The following is a 22,201-nucleotide window of genomic DNA, read 5'->3' as shown; positions in this document are numbered from 1 at the left end:
AAGTCAATGTTAGCCTCAGCCTTTTAATGCCTGAATTCAGGCCACTTATATTCAGTGTTACTATAACCATCTGTGGACTTCATGATGTCATCTTTTACCTTTTGTGTTGGATATTTTCCTACCTACCTATCTTATCCGTTGGCGTTGTGGTTTATGTTTGCCTTCTTTCCACTGTTGAGCTGATGCTATCCTGAGGGCTGTTTCCTCTTTGTTGCTCTATGGGTGGAGTTGTTCTATGTGATGGTCTCTTATTTGCCCTCGGTGATTATTGATCTTCTGCCCATACTGGATTGGCAAGGATCTTTTGTAGGGCTGGGTTTGTTTTTATGTATTCTTTGAGGTTGTCCCTGTCTGGGAAGACTCTTACTTCTCCATCTATCTTAATAGATAATTTGGCTGGGTAAAGTATTCTTGGGATTTCATTGTTTTCCTTCAATTTTTGGAATACGTTACTCCATTCCCTCCTCTTCTTCATTGTTTCTGCTGATAGATCTGAACATACTCTTATTGGGGTACCTTTATATGTGACTGCTTTTCCCTAGCTGCTTTTATGATCTTCTCCTTTTCCTCATAGTTGGATAATTTGACAATTATGTGTCTTGGTCACTTCTTGGGATTCAGGCAGGCCTGTGTTCTTTCAGTCTCTTGAATGGTTGCCTGATTTTCATTTGTTAAGCTGGGGGAGTTTTCCTCTAAGAAAGCCCTTGCTATTTTTGCTGTGGACTTCTTTGTTCTGTCTTGTTCTGGTAACCCAATTATTCTACTATTGTTTCTTTTCATAGCATCAGACATGGCTCTCAATTTTTCTTCAGCTTCTTTGATTGTCTTATTTCTCTGCTTTTCCTGTTTGCTGAGGTCTGCTTGGTTATCCTCTAGGTCACTGGTGTGATTCTCTGACTCCTCCAGCCTCTTGGCAAGGGCTGTCAATTTGTCACTGGATTTTGTTATTTCATATCTTAACTCTTATCTCCTCTATCATTTCATCATTTTTCTGCATTGCTTCTCTCATATTCTTTATGAATTCAAGCAGCATTTTGAAAATTTCTTTTTGTGGCAGGTTATCATTAGGTTCACGACTTCTTCCGGCATTGTCTTCTGTTTCTCCTGTTTCTTTGCTGAAGCTGTTAGAACTGGTTGCTGTATACGTGTTGTTTTAGAGGAGCTGGTGCCATCTTCCTAAGTCGAAGAGCCCTGGGCTCTCTCTTGTTTTATTCGTATGAGTACTTCTATGAACTGCCTGCTGGTATCTGTACTGAGGGTTCAAAATATCGCCATATCTTTCTAGTTGTCCAGTATTACATTATTTGGAATGCATGTTGTATATTTCTCTCCTGTGACACTGGTCGGGTTGTTGTGGTCGCACGAAGGCGTCACTTCCCTAGCCAATCTCTAAGTAGGCTTCACAGATCTTGGAGCAACTTGGGTGTCCTCTGGTGTTTTTCTCTGCAACTGTAGTGCTGGGGAGGGCGTGCGGGTATCCCCTCCTTGGTGTAGAGTTCTGTAGCTGGCAGGGGAACTACCATAGACAGAGAGATCACCTTGGAGATTGGCTGGATGTTCCCGCAGTAGCATGGAGCCCCACAAGTGGTGGTCAGGCGTTTCCCCCTGTTACTTGTAGGGCCTTGGGATTTAGGCTGGGGATGCCCCTACTTTTTGTATGGGAGAACCCCCTGCCGCTTGGTGTGTGGAAGAGGACCAGCGTGAATTCCCCAGCTGCTTGCCAGGCCAATAAATTCAGGTGGGACCTTCTCCAGTTGGGCCTTCAGAGTTGCCCTAGGCACAAGAGAGTGGCCTGGAAGCCGCTAGTAACTTGTGACAGGAAAGAGAGTGAAAGGAGAGGAAAAAGAGAGAAAGAGGAAGACAAAGACTGGAGCAATAATGTCAAGCTAACTGACACCCACTCTCACACACACACTAAAATGCACAGTGTTAACAAAAGTGAAAACAGTAAAGAAAGAAAATAGAAAGGGATTAAATGAAAACAACTAAAAAAGGAGAACTAAATCTGATGAATTTGTGGTAGGAAATAGAGAAGAGCTAGAAGAAGAGGAGAAAAGAAGAAAACATGAAAGTAGAACACAAAGAAAGAAAAAATGAGTAGAGAAAAGGAAGGAGAAGGGGAGAGGATTTTAAAAGATAGTTAAAGAAATAGCTGACCCCGTGTTGTGCTCTGTGTAGCACTGCCTCATCCAGTGTGCAGCACTGTCTTAGGGGTCAGACTACCCACTGGGAGGACAGGGTTGCCCTAGCCAGAGTGTAGGGGTCTGGGAACCAGCAGTGGCATGTGAAAGGAATGAGAGGGAGCAGAGAGAATTATACAAGCAGAGAGATTAGTGAAGAGAACAAAGACAGAAAGAGGAAAGAAAGAAAAAGAGAATAAAGAGAAAGGAGGAGGGAAAAACCCAACTGTGTTCACTAATATTGTCTGTGATGGTAAAGAGGGAGGAGAGAAGGAGAAAATAAAGAATAAAGGGATAGCTGATCCCTGATTGCTTGATTGTGGGGCGAGAGGGGTTTAGACTCTGCCACACAATGGCAGGTTGGTGTGCCCTTTTAATGCCAGGACCCAATGGTGCTGGGCAGAATTTCCCTAGTTGACGAGATCACCTTAAAGTCTGACAGATGTTTCCTCAGCAGCGCAGTGCAGCGCAGTGCAGTGTAGATGTTTGTCCCAGCTGCCTTGTGTGGTATACAGCCCTCCTACGGAGAGCAGGCTGGAGTTTCTCCTGTTATTTGGGTTGATTTGCCCTAAGAGGAGGGTAGTGGCATATGCTAGGAGAGAGTGGTAGAGAAGAGGAGAAAAAGGGGAAAAGAGGGAAAAAGAAGAGAGAGAAAAAAAGCCAAACACAAACCTGAACTTGTAGAGACTGATTGCGGTGGGACAGTTAGAAGGACTAGTGAATAAAGGGAGAAGAAATAGAGCAGTAATTAAGGAGATAACTGAGACTTGATCACCTGTCCGTGAGGCTGGAGGAGTTCCAACTCTTCCTCAAGGTAGCGGGGTGGTGTACCCGATGGATGTAGGGTTCCACAGATACTGCGTGGGATTACTTCAAAGGCAAGATCGCACTGGTGGCCAGGCTTCAGTTTAGTGCTCAACTGTGTGATTAGTCCTTAACTATCTCTTCCTTTCCAACTCAAAGGAATTGGAGTTGGATTCTATTCCTTTAGTGGTAGGCTGATTAGACTAATAGTTATTGTGTTTGATATATTAGAAACAGGTAATTTATCTTCTCTGTAAATATTATGTTCATCTTTTAAAAACCCCTTTAGCTTCTGCTGAATGCATAGCAATTGTTCTGACAATATTTGTAGCTCATTGAAGGAATTGCTTTATTGACTCATAATACCTCATGGTAATTTGGGGGCATAACACACAGTGTGTCACCCTCAGGTTGATGCTTTTTCTTTTTATAGTATATGTTTGTTTACTGAAATAACAAACACAAGGAAATAAAAATGTAGTTATTTCATAAAAAATATAATAAATTTAATGAAATGAATAAATATAGTAAACATAGTTCTGTCTAAATTTTTATACATATGAATGGAATGAACATTGCTGTGAGCACTCACAATAGTCTGTTGCACCACCAATGAAGGTTTAAAAGGAGTAAGGAATGTACGTTTGTTATTTCCACATTGGGCAGCTACATGGCTGCCCATCGTAGAAAGAACCCGGATTATGAGTGACATTTTAACAACTGGTTCACCAACTTCAACACAAATTAGGTATCTGCTCTGGCAAACTGGTACAAATGGAATGAATCCCACCATGAGTCTGCCTCTAACTGTTTTGTGATACCGTTGAGAGGTGATCGTTGCGTGTGTACACACACACACACACACACACACACACACACATATTGCATATCTTGAGAACATATTTTGAACTGCATCCATATATATTCGTAGTAAAACTAGACAAATGTGATCTGGTTACATCAAAAGCACATAGATTTGAAGGGCAAGAATCAAGGATTAAGTGAAATCATAGAAATAAAAATAGAGGTAATAATGATTGTACCAATATGTCTATCTCCTGCCAGAAATGTCTAGGGTATTATCTTGTCACCAATATAATATTAACAATTCAATTTTATAAGTCCCATTCAATTTACTCATTCGGCAAATATTCACTGTGTCCACTATGTGGCAGAAACTGTTCTAGACAGTGAAAATACAGCTTACAATGTCGCTCTTCTCAGAAGCCTTATTATATAGTTATGAAGACAGATAATCAAATACATATATAAGATGTCAGTAGTGATAAGAGTGACGAAAAGGAAACCCTAGACATAGAAGTCCCCGAACATTACTTATGTCACATTTCATAAGCTAGGCGCTAAGACCAGACTACTTTCAAGGGGAGGGTATTTGAATTCGACTCCGCCTTGAAATGGGAAGAGAAGCAATAATTGGGAGCTATCTTAATCAACCACAGATCAGAGGAGTGATGCAGCCTGATTTACATTTGAAAAGCCTGATCACTAACGACCAAGTGTGTCACCAAGTCAAGTGGTGGGGATGCAAAGGGAAAAGCAGGAAGACCAAGAGTTCACATTTAATTGCAATTTCTTTAGGAACATTCAGTTTGTGGGAGAACATTGAGGTTCTCTACTCCCTTCAAATTTTACAGCCTTGGAAACTCGATCTGCGTTCCATAGGTCAGAATGGATTCAATGTCACTGAGTTTGTTTCTGGAGGGGATTTAACTTTCAATTGCAGGACTATGGAAAAAGCTTACTATATATGACTGTGCAGGATTGCACATTGGTTGATTTTTTTTCATGTAGAATGCAGTATATATATATACACACTGGCTCACCAAAGGGTCTATGAGTACCTATTATATGACAAAGTAGGCCTAGGGGTGCTGTGGATTAGTTGTTGGGTGGTTAACTGTAAAGTCAGCGGTTTGAGGTAAAGATGAGACTGGTTGCTCCTATAAATATACAGTCTCAGGAGCCCAGTGATGCTATGCTACTTTATCCTAAGGTTGTTATGAGTCATAATCTCATCAATTACCATGGTGATAATGTGGTATTAAGGTAATGGGTACTGAACAGAGTACAGTGAGCAGACACAATCCCTATTTTAAAAGAAATTTCCATCTACTTTGAAAAAGAGACAAAATAACAAATTACAACATATTTTCTAAAATGCATTATGGTGAGCAAATGTTTGATTTCTCAATATTCACTGCTAAATGTCAATGTGAACCTTTACCCATGTGATTCTTAATGGTGGTTGGTGAATAAACTTGAGTAATAGTGGTATTGATTGGATATTCTTGAAGGCAGGTAGATGTAATCATATCAAGATAGATCTTGAAATACCTTTTGATAATGAATGCACTGCCATTTCTCTTGATGGTCTCCTTCTTAGCTCAGTAAATGATAGGATTTTCTGATTTGAAATGGTTATTCCCAGTCCTTTGCAGCTCACTGATGCCTAGAATTTTGACTTTTATACATTCAATTTCATTTTTTATAAAGTCCAATTTTCATAGATGTGTAATTTGTGCTTTCTAATTCTGATCATTAATTAATGTTTACAGCTCTTTCGTCTCATTTTGAGTTATGTCCCATCAACAAATGAGGGTCCCTAAGGCTTTGCTAGACCATATTTTAAAAATCATTTTATTAGGGGCTCATACAGCTTTTATCACAATCCATACATACATCAATTATGTAAAGTGCATTTATACATTCATTGTCCTCATCATTCTGAAAACATTTGCTCTCCACCCAAGCCCCTGGCATCATTTTCCCCCTCCCTCCTCGCTCCCCCCTCCCTCATGAACCCTTGATAATTTATAAATTATTATTTTGTCATATCTTGCACTGTCCAACATCTCCCTTCACCCAATTTTCTGTTGGTCCATCCCCCAGGGAGGAGCTCACATGTAGATTCCTATAATCAGTTCTCCCCTTTCCAACCTACTCTCTCTCCACCCTTCAAGTATCGCCACTCTCACCACTGGTCCTGAAGGGACCATCTGTCCTGGATTCCCTGTGTTTCCAGTTCCTATCTGTATGAGTGTACATCCTCTGCCATAGACCACATTCTATCCATGTTATTACAGTCACCTCAGCTTGGAGAAAGCAGGTCTTCCTCAGTCATATTTTGAGTGCCTTCTGGCCTGAAGGGTTCCTCTGTGACACTGTCTCCCACAATGTTCTGCTTCTTTTCATGAGGCTGTCAGTATATGACTATATTTTGATTCTTTCCATAAGATTTTCAGTGGCTAATTCCTCAGAAGTGGACAACCTATTACTTCTTCATTGTTTGTTCAAACAATCCACTATGAGAAGAATGGGAATCCCAGGACATTACTTCATGAGCACATGTAACCAACCAGTACGTGAATCAGGAAGCAGTTGTGTGAACAGAACAAGGGCATACTTCATGGCTTAAAATCAGGAAAGGTTCGCAACAGGGTTGTATCCTCTCATCATATTGATTCAATCTCTGTGCTGAGCAAGTCATCAGAGAAGCTGGCTCTTATTAAAAAGAATGCAGCATTGGGATCCGAAGAAGGCTTACTAGCAACTAGCAATACGCAAACGACACAACCTTGATTTTAAAAAGTGAAGAGAACTTAAGGCGCACGTTGATGACGATCAAGAACTGCAGCCTTCAGTGTGGATTATAATCCAATGTCAAGAAAACCAAAATCCTCCCGACTAGACCATGGCAAATTGAGAAAAGGTTGAAGTTTATAAGGATGTCATCTTGCTTGAATACAAAATCAGTGCTCAGGGAAGTAGCAGTCAAGAGACCAAATGACATCGCTTTGGGAAAATCTGCTGCACAAGATTTCTTTCGTGTTGAAAACCAGAGATATCCCTTTGAGGACTAAGGGTCCACGTGGCCCAAGCCATGGTATTTTCAATGGCCTCACGTGTATGTGAAAATCGGAATAAATAGGCTGAATAAGAATCGATGCTTTTGAATTCTGGTACTAGCAAAGAATACTGGTAGGACCATGGACTGACAAAGAGCCCACACATCTGTCTCGAAAGAAGTACAGCCAGAAAGCTCATTAGAAACAAGACTGTCAAGACCCCATCTCATATATTTTGGATGTGTTAGCAAGAGAGATCAGTGCCCGGTGAAGGACGCCATGCTTGGTAAAGGAGTGGGCAGCGAAAAAGAGTTAGGCCTTCCACAAGATAAATTGCCACCATGGCTGCATCAATGGGTTCAGACAAAAGAACAGGTGTGAGAATCACACACTACCGGGAAGTGTTTCATTCTGTTCTACATAGGATGGCTATGAGAACCGACTGGACCGCACCGAACATCAACAGGTAAGTGTGACCACATTGAAACTAGCAGACGGACAATCGGCTTTGGGCCCAGGCTGTCCATAGGCTTTCTGAAATGGTACAGAAGCACACTGCCACAACTTCCTCCCAGAAAGCTGCCAGTGGTTTCTTTTTCAGCTGAGCACTTCAGTCACTGCGTGCCCAGGGCTCTTTTACTTCCTCATGAGGACTCATTAAAAAGCCCCCGGAAGCAAGCCTGCCTTTCAAAGAAGGGTGACAGCTTGAAGACTCCGGTAGGAACCTGACCTCTTGGAAGACTACACCTTTGGAAGGTTATGGCAGCTTGGTCGGTTGAGTGCTCACATCTGCTTGGCCCCCCAGGGGTGCTGAGGAATAGTTCAGGTCTGACTGCCCTGCCAATGTAGACCACAGGGGAGAAAGAGAAGTTTTCCAGATTTTTAACATGAATATTCCTGTGGAGGTTTCGTGACTTGTCCACCCTGGGTCACACACATTTCAAGGAGTACGTCTTCAGGGTTCATTGTCACCACCACAGATACATGAATATAGTAAAGGAGGAAGCAATTTCTCAAGAAGTAAGCATTCTATTATTAAAAGAAAGCTGTGTGAAACGGAGGTATCTATACAGATAGATCTAGATCTGATCATCTCCAAGTTAAACAAACAAACAAACAAACATCCCAGGCATTCCTGACTAAAACTTCTGCTTCCAAAAGCCCTGGAAAAGGCAAAGACAGAATACAAAGTTCTCAGCCACACATTTCCAAGCCACTCGATAAGAGCATCAATACAGATGTTAGAAGGTAATAGAAGCCTTCTTTTCAGAAGGGCCAGTGACTGACAAGAGCTGAGGAGGAAATGGAGCAGTGGAACTTTCATTAGGCAGATTATATCACAAAAGCTGACAGAGGAGGGAAGAGCAGTCCTGCTCAGTAACAGATATTGGATCTTTCCTCAAATATTGCAAATTGCCGCATCTTCCTCGCTAACTTCCTCTTTGATTTCTGGAAATGCTGCAACCTGACAAAAGAGAGGAATGAGGAAGAGGCTGTTTCCAACATTCTCCACCCACCAGGAGGCCCGGTAGACCTACCTGTGGAAGCATGAAACAGAGTTCGGGGCCAGCAACCGCTTTGTCTGTGTTATTGTTGTTAGGTGCCATGTGGTTGAATCCACACAGGGGCCCTGTGTACAGCAGAAGGAACGACCACACGGCCTTTAGCCATCCTCACCATTGTTCTTACGTTTGAGCTCACTGTTGCAGCCACTGTGTCAAACTCTGTTATCGAAGGCTTTCCTTTAGCATGATGCCCTTCTCCAAAGACTGATGGCTTCAGACGGCATGTCCAAATACGTGAGATAAGTGCCGCCACCCTTGCCTCTACAGAGTTTTATGCTGTGCTTCTTCCAAGATAGATGTGTTTGTTCTTTTCACGGTCAAAGGTACTTTCTGTATTCTTCACCAGCACCATGATTCACATGCATCCATTCTTCAGCCTTCCTTATTAAATGACCAATTTTCACACACATATTAAGAAATTTAAAAGTCATGTCATTTGGATTAATTCCCAAATAATCATAAATTGAAAGAAAAAACAAACCAATAGATCCAGGAAGAGGTTTGGGGCTTACACTAAATCCCAGCTCTAACTTAAGAGCAATTAGTTCTTACAACATGGCCCTGCTCGATACTCGCTTCAAGAATGGGAATGAAGAAGAAACCCGTGCTACAGCAAAATGTGACGAAGAAATTAGATGATGCCCGGCTATCAGATGAAATAGCATCTGGGGTCTTAAAGACTTGCCTCCAAGCAAGCAACCAACTGAGATGTGCACTAGGTCCACGTGGAAGAAGCACACCATCAGTCAACAAAAGACTGTGAAGTATGTATTGTGAAGTCGAAGGGAGGGATGAGTACCAGGGCCTAAAGTCTGATCATCAGGTTTGCAGAGTGTGAGCTTGGGATTCAAGGGTGGAAGCATATGGGAAATAAACCTCCAGTGGACTTCCTCTATCCACAATTGAGGGATAGGAAGAAAGTGTTTACTAAAGGAGTGCAGAGTTGAGTAGAAAAGATCAAAGGAAGAAGCCTGATTTGAACAGTTTAAACTTGTCAGCAAATCCCCCTTCTGATACATCCTGAACTTGATCACTTTGCTTCTCAATACTTTAAAGAGGTCTTGTGCAGAAGATTTATACAATAGACCCTTTGGTCTTTTGAATACTGCTTCCATGAGCATTAATTGTGGATCCAAGAGACAAATCCTTGATAACTTCAATTGTTTCGCCATTTGTTATCTCACTTACTAATCTAGTTCTGAGAAATTTTGCCTTGTTTACATTGAATTGTAATCCACACTGAAGGCTGCCTTATGATCTTCATAAGCAAGTGCTTCAAGTCCTTACTTTGAACAAGCAAGGTTTTGACATCTGCTTATTGCAGGTGGTTAATAAGCTTTCCTCTAGTTCTGGTCCCACTTTCTTCATATTATTCAGCCCTCAGATTATTTGCTCATCATACAGATTGAATAAGTATGGTGAGAGGACCCAACCTTGACCCACACCTTTCCTGATTTAAACCATGTACTTTTCTCTTGTTCTATTCGCACAACTAATTATTGATCCATGTGCACGTTTCACATGAGCACAATAAAGTGTTCTGGTATCCCTATTCTTCTCAAGATTATCCATAGTTTGCTCTGACCCACACAGTGGGTATAGTCAAGAAAACACAATTAAGCATATTTCTGGTATTCTCGTTCATCCAACACCATTTAGAAATTAGCAGTGGTATCCCCTTTTCCAAGTCCTATTCTGAATCTGGCCTTAACCGGTGGCAGCTCCGTTGCTGTACAGCTACAACTGTCGTTGGGGGATCTCCTGCAAAATTTTGCTTGTAAGCGATATTGATGATACTCTGTAATTTGGGTATTCTTTGGGGTCACCTTTCTTTGGAATGGGTACAATGGTGGACCTCTACCATTAGATGGGCCAACCAGTTGTCTTCCAAAGTCCCTAGCATAGACCAGTGAGAGTTTCCAGTAGTTCATCAGCTTGTTGAAGCCTTTCTGTTGGTATTTCATCAATTCCTGAAGCCTTGTTTTTGGCAAATACCTTCATTGCAGCCGGAATGTGTTTGTTCCTTCCTCACTGTTGGCTCTTGTCATATGCCCCTTCCTAAAGTGGTGAAATGTTGACTTGTTCTTTTGATGCAGTGACTGTCTATTCTTTTCATCTTTTTAAATTTTTTATGTTTACTACATCTTTCAATATTTTGCCCATAGCATTTCTTCATGTTGTAAGTTGAGGCTTGGATTTTGTCTTGAGTTATTTCAGTTTATGACCTTCTGATTGTGTTCTTCCTCTTCAGTTTTCTAACTAGGTATTTGCACATTTCATTACATTAATATATTTTGTCAACCTGGCTGTTGAAATTTTCTGTTCAACTCCTTGAATTCATTACATTTTCCATTGTTTTAGCTATTCTACGATTTAGAACAAATTTCAGAGTCTCTTCTGACATCCACTTTGATCTTTTCTTTCCTGTCTTTTAAGCACCTTTTGTTTTCTTCATGCATGATGTGTTTGCTGGGTCCCCACAGCGTGGGCGGTCTTCTCTCACTAGTGTTCAGTGTCAGTCAGGTTTGCCTGACATTCAGGTGAGGTAGACTCAAAGTCAGCTCCTCTCGTCGACTTTGTTTTCATTTTCTTCAGCTTCAACCTGAACGTACGTATGAGTAACCTGTCATGCATGTCATTTTGACTGCTGACATTGAGCTTCTTCATTGTCTCCTCCCACAGATGAAATCAATTTGATTTCTGTGTATTCCATATGGAGTCTATGTGCAGAGTCGCCATTTGTGTTGTTGGAAGCAAGGATTTGCTGTGAACAAGAAGTTGGTCTTCGAAGGTGTTATCGTGAGATCTCCAGCTCCGTTTCTATCACTGAGACTCTACTTTCCAACTACTATTCCTTCCTCTTTGTTTCCAACTTTTGCATTCCAATCGCAAAAAATTATCAGTGCATCTTGATTGCATGTTTAATCTATTGCAGACTGAAAACATTGGTAGAATTCTTCAATGTCTTCATGGCTACATTTTTGGTAGTACAAAATTTTAAATTATCATTGCATTTATTTGATTTACACCAATGCTGATATATATATGATATAATCCTTTCCCAGAAAGCATGGTATTGCAATATATATCTTCAAATGCCCATTTTTTGATGACCATTTGCAATACCATTCCTCCTATTGCGTCATTCCCAACAGAGTAAAACATATGATTTTTTGGGGTTCAAAATGGGTAATCCCAATGCATTGCAACTAAGCAGTACCTATAAGATCATCCTGTATGCATTCCGTTTCATTTTTGACAAGTTCTCATCATTCTGGTTTCACACCCCAAACTCCACAAATTCCAATATTAATTGATGTTTGCAGCTGCTCCTTCTCCTTTGAGTCGTGTCCCATCAGCAAGGAGGTCCTGAAGGCTTCACTCCCAGAGGCTTCACGCTACCCATGTCCTTGTGGCCAACTCTACTTTGAGTAACAGCTTTTCCTCGGTCACCGCTTGCCTATCAGGCTGTTGCACTGTGGTTGCTCATGTGCTATATTGCTGGCTTCTGTGACACTGGCATTTCAAATGCCAGCAGGGGCACCCCATTCAAGTGTGAGGGGACCTTCCAGGCGAAGACTAGGCTATGAAGAAGGAATTGGCTATCCACTTGGGAGGAAGTATTCATGAAAACCTTAAGCATAGCATGGGAATTGTCAGATAAAGGCCTAATGAATGGAAGTGGAACATTGTCAGAGAGAGTGCCAGAGATGGACTCCTGACTGGGAGCGCTCAATATCCCTGAAGATACAGTTGTTGCTGTTCTTTCCTACGAGGGCTATTCCTTCTGCCACATTGTATCTTCCTTCTGCCACATTGAGCACTCACATGCAAACTCGTTGCCATGGAGGTGATTATGACCATTGAAAGGACAGGAGTGCCCCCAGGGGTTTCGAAGACTGTAATTCTTAACGCAGGTAGAAAATTCCAATGGAGAGGCTAACGGTTTCCAACTGCTGACCTTGTAGTGGACACCCTGTGCATAACCACTCTTCCACCAGGGCTTCTAGTGTGAGGCTCATCCCCACAACGATGAGCTCCTAACGTGAATGTGGTCATGTTTTGAGAAGATGATTTTAGTTTACAATGTAACCAACTTTTGAGGGCTCCTTATTCTAATATCCAAATAGATGTGTTGGCCAATAAAGCAGATGAACTGTCTTAGACCAAAAGTGACACCAGGCTTACTATTAAAACGTCCACTCAAATGTTACCTTCGCCTTTACTAAATAATACTTTTGTGTATCTTAGTTATAGCTTATGTCAAACTAATTTTCTGCTCTATTTCCCTTTTCCAACAAAGTACGTTTTATCAGTCAGGAGTTAGGCCTTCTTTAGCTTATTTACTCACGTAGCATCAAACCCTGTACATCGTATCACCAAAATGCAGTTCTCCCATACAAAGTTGAGAAAGAGTGAGGGAAGGGAGAAAGGCAAAAACTAGTTATCGTATATACTCGTGTATGAGCCAAGTTTTTCAGCACAAAAAAAATGTGCTGAAAAACTGGGGTTCGGCTTATACATGGGTCAGTGGTACCCCAGCAAGGTTTAATATTTTGCTGTGGCCCCTCAAGGTAATACAGGATGAACGCCCGTTTTTTCGCAGGTGATTGCCATTTCTCCGCTGTTCATTCAAAGCCCCGCTGACACTGCAGGGCTTTGAATGTTTGTTTACTCACATCTAACCAATCAGAGCCGTCCTATGACATGTATCTTTGAATAAGCCTTTTAAAGACCATGTGCCAAGGATGTGGCATGAATGGATGTCATCTGGTCAAGCCCGACTAACAAAAGGAGGAAATCTCATGAAGCCTGACATAGAGTTAACAGCAAAGTGGGTTCAAGGTGCATGGGAAGACATTCCAGAAAACATGGTGTGACGTGCCTGCCAGAAATGTAGTATTAGTAATGCTATGGATGGCAGTGAAGACTGCACTTTGTATGAAAATGACAGCAGTGATGGTGATGACGGCGATCTCAATGAGGACAGTATCTATGATGACCTCACAACAGCTGAAGCTCTGCATTGGGATACAGATGATGATGATGGATCCAGTTTTGAAGGATTTTAACTCTTCACATTTTAGCTTGGTTGCTGATTGAGTTCAGGGAATAGTACTCTTAAGGTGTCATTGTTGCTTCCTTATTGTTTTTGTTGAACCTATTTTCCACTTACTGTGCTGGTTTACTAATGTGAAATGACTTGTCCTTTTATTTATGTTTTTATTTAAAATACACAGTTAAATACATTACCCCACTGATGTCTCAATTTTTAGTAATTTTATTTTCATTTTTTTTATTATTAAAACTGACCAATAGCTTCAGCATTTTCCACCCCAGGCTTATACTGGAGTCAATCAGTTTTTCTGGTTTCCCAGGCAATAATGAGGTACCTCGGCTTATACTCGGGTCGGCTTATATTCGAGTATATGTGGTAGCTAATATTTTATTTTTAATTTTAGGAAAGGAAAAGGGAATGATCAAAGGAAGAGAATTAACAAGAGATTATTGTGTATCTCATTCTAGAACATTAATAGACAGTTTACATTTGTTGTCTCATTTAAATGATTCCCCAAAGGCCTTTGGTGTCTGAAATTCTTTCTGTAGTTAAGGCAGAGCATTAATACATAACCCAGTGAAATATTCAGTATTATCTCTCCTTTGCTTATGAGAAATGTGAGGTTTGGAGAAATTAACAGAAAAAAAGCTCAAGTTAGATAAAAAGTTTTCCTCTCTTTATCTCAGTCTACTAAGGGTTTAAGACAACTTATAAGACTAAATCCAAAACAAAGACATTGATCCAATTAGAACCAGGGAGGTGACTCTCTGGTAGTGATGGCCCGAACTTGCTGCCCAGCTTAGTCCCACCCTGAGGCCCTGATCTCCAGCTGACTACCCTTTACAATTAATTGGATCTCAAGTGGTTAGGCTATAGCTAGACAGAGTAACAGAAAAAAGAGACAGCCAGGGGAACCAAAATCCATTAGTGCTCCTCTCCTATTATTGATATCTATTCAAATGTTTGAGTGATTTTCAGGAATTCAATAGTTACATTTGAATAAGATGTGGACAGATTATCATAATGAGAAGTGTTGAAGCATTGATCTAATTTAAGAAACCTCACCGGGCCCATTCCAATTCTCTAATGCCCCAAGATAATCAACCATCCTTTCAAGGGGACAAGATTGTTACTGTAGTTGTGCGAATGCCACCTCCAACCTGAAGCCCAGCCAATGCTTATGAGATATTTTAAAAAGTATACACACAGAAAAACAAAATTAAATGATATTGGAATGTTCATTAACTTTTCAAAATCCCCTCATTTATACATATTTATACCCTAGGGTTGCGTGTACATACACATATAGTATAAGTATTTTTGTTCTAGTGGATACAGGCATGGGGTTATTTTAAATAAAATATGTTTAAGCATGACTATTGTCAGTGGATGACTGTAGACTAGTTCTTTCAGTCATACACTTGTATTAGTCCTGTGAAAGTATTTTTAATGGTTTTTTAAATCCAATCAAAACAATGGCTGCTTACGGGATCAGTTAGGCCCCTTATAGTCAAGCCAGAGAGGTCATCTCAGAATGTAAGGGCTATGATGTTTTTTAGAGTCCCAAAGGGGGAATCAAGAGTGGGTAGTGTTTCAATTTGTTACATACAGAGTCGTTATGAGTTGGAACCAATCAATGGCACCTAACAACAACAACAAAGGGTATTCTGAAGGACACATAGGGAATGAGCAGAGGACATGGTGCAGAAGTTTTACCGAAAGGAGAGATTCCATTGGGAAGACAATTTGGTCACCCATAATGACTACGCGCCTGCTCATCCTTCAAGGGGCACAAAGGCTGTCCTTTAAGAATTTAACTGGGAATCATTACCCCGTCCACCCTACAACCCTATTCTTGCTCCTTTAGACTTCTTTTAATGTGCCAAACTCAAAGAATAAAAAGAATATGATTTGAGTCTTTATGGGATGGCAAACCCGCTGTTTTCACTTGGTATAAATTGAAGAGCTCGGAATTATTTCAGGTGCTAGAGCAGTGGTTCTCAACCTGTGCGATGTGACCCCTTTGGAGGTCGAACGACCATTTCACAGGGGTTGTCTGATTCCTAACAGTAGCAAAATGACAGTGATGAAGTAGCAATGAAAATAATTTGTGGTTGGGGGTTACAACAACATGAGAACCGGCATTGAAGGGTCGTGGCCTCGGGGAGGTTGAGAACCACTGTCCTAGAGGGACAGGGACAAAAGAAGGGTGTGGTCTGATTTGATTTAAGAGACAATCAGGTGGTGGACAGAAGGCATGTGAAGAGGGACAACACGGTGGCAGGGAGACCACTTGGGAGGATGTTGCCAGTGACAGGGTACATATAATAGTGGCAATGTGATGGTAAAGGGGTGAGACAGAAACATCTTTGTTCATCCCTCTAGTCCTTGCACCTAATACTGGAAGTATCTTCAGTAAGTGCTTGAAATGTTATTTAATAAACTAATGACACACTTTAAGGTCTTGGTTAGTCTGTTGGCCCTAATATCACCATATGTCTCTGTAATTGGTCTAGGTGATAATATCAAATCACTTCTCATTATCACCAATGTTACTACTCGTAGAATGGACTACTCATTGAGTACAGATTACATGTGGGGCACTATGCTAAGTGTAGTATGTGCATTACTAAACCATAAAGTAACTTTCTGTTTTATTTTCATTTTATAGATGAGGAGACTAGGGTTCAGGATAGATTAGGAACAAAAAAATTGTATGAGGAAATGAATGTACTCTTAAATTACAATGATTGAAAACTAGCTTACTTAAAAATAAATCAATAAATATGAAAGTATAGAGAATGCCATAGTACTTAGTGGCACTATGTGCTAGACAGGGTTCTCTAGAGAAACAAAATCAGGACACGTGTGTGTGTGTGTGTATAAGCTTATGTAGCGAGAGGAATACAACAGCTAATCAGTACAGAGGGCTCAGTGCAGCTCACTTTCATGAGACAGTGAATATACTGAAGGTCCTTCCAGCTCACACTGGCCACTCATCCAAGGTCAAGGAGGCAGACAGCGAAGTGGCCCACAGGCAGCAGACAAGGCAGGGTGGGGCAGCAGCAGCAGGAAGACAAGCTCTCTAGGGACAGCAGAGCTCAGTCACCGAGCAGCATAGTGAAGCCCATCGCAATGGCGCTTTCAAGTCATAGCGGTGGTGTAACAGAGTCGAACGATCCACCGAGATCCACAGGTTGGCTCACCATTCAGGTACCACAGAGCAGCTAACGCAGACAGCAGCTCCCTGGTAAGGGCACCAGGGAGAAAGAGGAAGAAGCTGGCCTTCTGGAGCCATTCGTCTCGGTTGCCCTCTAATCAAGCTGCGACCTGACTGACAGGCTAAGCTCTGTCCACATGTTCCTATCGGACTAATGGGAGGCATGCTGGAACAAAAAAACACGACCACATGATATAACAGAGGTCTCACAGTGGATTGCTTCAGTTATTCTTCCACGCTTTAGGAACTCCAAGTTGGAACTCTGGGTATCACCCCTGGGTGCATGTTCTTCCCTTTCTGTCTGGGGGGTGGGAAGGTCTCTTCCTCCTTTTGCCCCCTGGGAGTCGGGTGCTCCCTGGTGATCTGCATGTGTCTTGGCGGTAATCATCTCCAAATCTAGAAGGTACACAGTGCTGACACCTGTTGTCCAATGGGCATGTGCAACCCCTGGCTCTGAGCTCCATCTTCTTTCTGCTACTTCTCTGTCCTTTTCTTTTCTCCCTTCTTTTAAGGCAAACGTGTCGCAGGCACACCCCATGAAGAATATCTTCACCTTGTCTCGAGGCTGCACCTTGAGTACGGATTCCATCCTGCATTAATCCCCTTACACTCGATTGACTGATCAGGGAGATGATGATTTTGTTAGTACCCAACAAAGAAATGACATCATCACATAATTGTCAGACCACTGAGAATCGGGATCCAGCCAGGTTCACACGTATTTTGGGAGAACAAAATGCAATCCATGGCAGACAGAATATAGTGAAACCTCAGCTACAGTAGGGGAGTCTGGGGGTAAGAGAGGAGCTACCCTACTGAAAGGTAAGCATCAGATTTTAATGTATGCCTTTACTACACTACATGATCATGATAGGATACTAGATACATGATCTGGGCGTGGCCTTAAACCCTCCTGGGGCTCAGTTCCCTTCCCAAGAGATAAATAAATCCTTTGCATGTCTTGAAATGACTATTTGCAATCATCTTCCTTGTTGACACTGATTCTGAATGGATGTTTTCCTAATCTATAGGCAGCACAGGCTGGCATTTATCTCTCCTGATGGGAGCATTATCCACTCCGTGCCCTGAACCAGTTGTCACAGAGCAAAGCACCACGTTGTGACTCAACACTGGCAATCGCCCATTTGTAACTGCGCCAAACAAATACTTATTAGTTTATCTCATTTGAATGAGACACTTGTTTGTTTCGAAAACCAGGAAGGCAAAATGCAGGTAATAAAAAAGCCCCAACTATTGCTGTTTTACATTTTTTACTGTATCCTCTGCCTGCAAAGTCAAAAGTGCATTAAAAAGTAATATTGTGCTGAGCTCAGACATATGCAAACGTCTCTAGATATCTTGTCTCAATAAAGTTTATAGAATGCATTCCCAAAGGTCTGACAACAAAACAGAATAAATCGCAAGACTCATAAAAATATAATGCGCTTTTTTTTTTTGCTTACATAAACAGGAGCAGATGAAATGGGAAAGGGAGTGTCTATGCTAAAGAGGCTGCCCTCCCCCCAAGAGGTCCTGTTATCATTGTCCCCAGGACTGAATGACTTAATTCTGATAGGCTCATACCATGAAGACGGGAAGTCAGGGGCAGCCTTAAATATACTGCAGACGATCGGGTTCTCCCAGACATTTTTGCCTCCTTCATTGTTTTATCTGGTTAGTTCATTAGTCAACCTTTTAATCATGTTTTCATTGAATGGTGTTGGACACCATTCCAGGCACTGTGAGCTTCAAAGTAAAGCAAAGTTTATGTGCTCAAGGAATATACCACAATTTTGTTACAGAAAAAAAAAGAATTATGGCAAAACCAATCACAAGTAGGGCCTTTATATACATTCATAGGAATAGCATTGCTTTATTTTTTTCAATACACTGGGATATATATATATATATCTTAACTCTAAAAGAACTATGCCCAGTTGTTTCATAACCCAAAATATATTACTGTTTGTGGGATGGGTAACAGTCTCAGATGTCGCAATGTAATGTAACTGCTCAGACAAACAGTACTTACAATGTGTCTGGGCCTGTTTCAACGGCATGGGCACATGCAAGTGGGGCCTGGACAAATTCTATTACCTTTTCATTCCTCTTTCCATTGAACCTCTTGAAATCCCTTCATTCACGATCTTCACAGTAATCTCAAACAGGAGTCGTATTACTTATTCAAAGTTACAAATGAGGAAACTGAGGCCAATAGAAGTTAAGTGATTTCCCCAATGTCACATGGCTTCTAAGTACCAGAGTCAGGATTTGAACCTTGACACTTCAGATCCAGAAACTGTAGTATACTAATTCTCAAAAAATGATTGTCCCAAGTTCCAAGGAAATATTTTTCCCTGCTTTCCCAAAATCTCTTGAATAACAAAGCATAGGGAGGGTTAGAAATTGAACTCAGGGCTCTAAGGCAACTTAAGTTTTGGGACGCAATCCTACTCTGGCTGGAATATTGGGACCATCCTGAGATGGAAGGGGGACCTTACTCATGCACTTACCTGCATCTATTTCCTTAGCAAGTGGACTCGTAGACAGAACTCACACCCAGCCAGAAAAGTCATATAGCTTTATTATGTTAGCAATTTCCCATCATGTCCTATCAGGATCTCCATGTATTATTATTATTTCTCTCTAAAAGCTCACATTACTGCTTGTTTCCATCAAGTTAACTCCAAGTTCCCCATCAGCACAGTTCCCAGGCTGGTTGTAGTCTCACACGGTCCTGGTGACTTACTTGCTGAAAAAAAATGCAAGTATGTGGCACCCGCCATCTGCCTCCTACAGGTGAGCATCACCTGAAGAAGCAAATCTCATTCAAAACCAAGGGGGCTTTGTCAGTATTCCTTACCATTGAAAACCTAGGGCCTTTACACTCTGCACCTAGCAGGTGCATTTTACCTCTATTTCTCATTTAATCCTGAAAATGACTCCAAAGAGAAGGTGAAATAGACCCATTGGACAAACGAACAAAATAGGAACAAATATCGAGAGAAAGTGAGAGATTTGCACATAACTCCTAGGCAGTAACACTAGTGCTCTGTTGGGCCAAAAATCAAGAGCTGTGCTCTGCTCCCATGACTCAGTCACTCGGATCCAGTCTAACCAGAGCCCTGCTTCATTTCTTAATAGAACTCCCAGAGTACGAGGTCTAAAATAAAGTAAGCTTGTTGTCATAAGCTTCAAACTTAAAGAGCCAGCACCCTACTATTATGATCCACGGGTCAAAACCACAGAGGACATTGCTTCTAAAGCCTTAGGGCAGATACTACCCAGCTTAGGGAAGCACTGATATGTTAGCAAGACCGTAGACTTTGCTCTTCCCCTCCAAAAATACCTCACTCCAATAAAAGAATTGGATCTATAAGCCTAATCCGCTCAGTGTACCACTCTGCCTGCATTCTCCATCCTTGTTTGGGACTTCTGAGGAAGCTCTGCAGGGGTAGGGAACAGAAGCATGCTGGGAAATTCAAAACCAGTCCTTCAAAGTCCTCTCCACACGGAGTCCTGGCTCCGACGCCCACACCAGGAAGTACCTCTGATCACCCAGGAAGCTGGTACATTTTATTGGAATGCTTCTCATTTCTTCCTTTATTATTAATTTCATGTGTCAAGCAGACATAAAGAGGTTTGTAAAAAAGATGGGTGTGGGGGGATTTAAACAAAGGCAGAATAATAAAATAAATCCTTTTGACTCTGAAATAAACATACATCCTTCACAATAGTACAGGGGGAGACAGGAAAGGAGAGGGTCAAGCTTGTCTTGTGTTGTCTACTTGGGATTCCGTTTCATCTCACACTGGAGCCGCGTGTTTCTACAAGACACTGAAGGTTTCCCTGGAGCTTCAGGACGTCTATGGCCATTATCATCCATAATGAAGCCATTATATTGGGAGGCCGTGTGATTGTTCAAGGGGAGCTTAATTTCCATTTTCTATGTGATTCTCCACCTCCTGGAGGTATTTAAGTTTGAATTATAGGGTAATTGTGAAGGTTTCAACAGGGTGGCCAAAGCTGCCTTCACATCTGTGTGCCCGATAAGACACCTTGACATAATTTAGTACCCAGAGCATCCACAAGCCATTTTTAAAAAGCATGTGTACACGTGACTTGGCTGTGTATTGGTGTGGATAGGCATATTGATAACTATTGTTAAATACAGAGGCCAGTCCAAATGGGGATGGAATTTTATAGGGAATGAAAACTAAATAACAACAACAACAAAACACCCTCGCTGTCACTGAGTCGATTGTGACTCAAAGTAACCCTATAGGACCGAGTAGAACCGACCCTATAAATCCTTATGGAGGAGGAAAGCCTCATCTCTCTCCTGTGGATTAGCTGCTACAACCATGCAGAGTCATCCTGTGCAGAACCCCCGAGGCCACTGGGGCCCCTGAAAGGGACTGAGAAGTCCAGTTTCTAGTTTTCCCTCCCCTGTTAGGTGTCAAGCGTCCTAAGATAACAGGCGTCATTTCACTACCTTAAAAAGAATATTTATGTCTCAGCTTATCTCACAGTTGTTTTCAAAACTCAACACTCACAGCTGCCGAGCCGACTGTGACTCATGGCAACCCTATAGGACAGGGTAGAAGTGCCTCTGTGGGTCCCCAAGGCGGTAGTTGTTTACTGAGCAGGAAGTCTCGTTTTTCTCCCAAAGAGCAGCCGGTGTTTTCAAACCCCCTCCTTATTCCACCAAGACACCTTACAGTAGCTGGAGGGAAAAATAGGTGAAGATGAAGGACAAGGTCTAGATGCCGCTATAGATATAGATGATAGAGATATAGGTAAAGATATAGATGATATAGACATAGAGATGATAGAGATATAGGTAAAGATATAGATGATATAGACATAGAGATGATAGAGGTATAGGTAAAGATACAGATGATATCGAGATAGAGATGATAGAGATATAGGTAAAGATATAGATGATATAGACATAGAGATGATAGAGATATAGGTAAAGATATAGATGATATAGAGATAGAGATGATAGAGATATAGGTAAAGATATAGATGATATAGACATAGAGATGATAGAGGTAAAGATATAGATGATATCGAGATAGAGATGATAGAGGTATAGGTAAAGATATAGATGATATAGACATAGAGATGATAGAGGTATAGGTAAAGATACAGATGATATCGAGATAGAGATGATAGAGATATAGGTAAAGATATAGATGATATAGACATAGAGATGATAGAGATATAGGGAAAGATATAGATGATATAGAGATAGAGATGATAGAGATATAGGTAAAGATATAGATGATATAGAGATAGAGATGATAGAGGTAAAGATATAGATGATATCGAGATAGAGATGATAGAGGTATAGGTAAAGATATAGATGATATAGAGATAGAGATGACAGAGGTACAGGTAAAGATATAGATGATATAGACATAGAGATGATATAGGTAAAGATACAGATGATATCGAGACAGAGATGACAGAGATAGTGATGTAGGTGTAGATAGATACGT

The sequence above is a fragment of the Tenrec ecaudatus genome, chromosome 4 (assembly GCF_050624435.1).
Source record: "Tenrec ecaudatus isolate mTenEca1 chromosome 4, mTenEca1.hap1, whole genome shotgun sequence".
NCBI lineage: Eukaryota > Metazoa > Chordata > Mammalia > Afrosoricida > Tenrecidae > Tenrec > Tenrec ecaudatus.
This window is presented reverse-complemented; position numbering follows the sequence as displayed.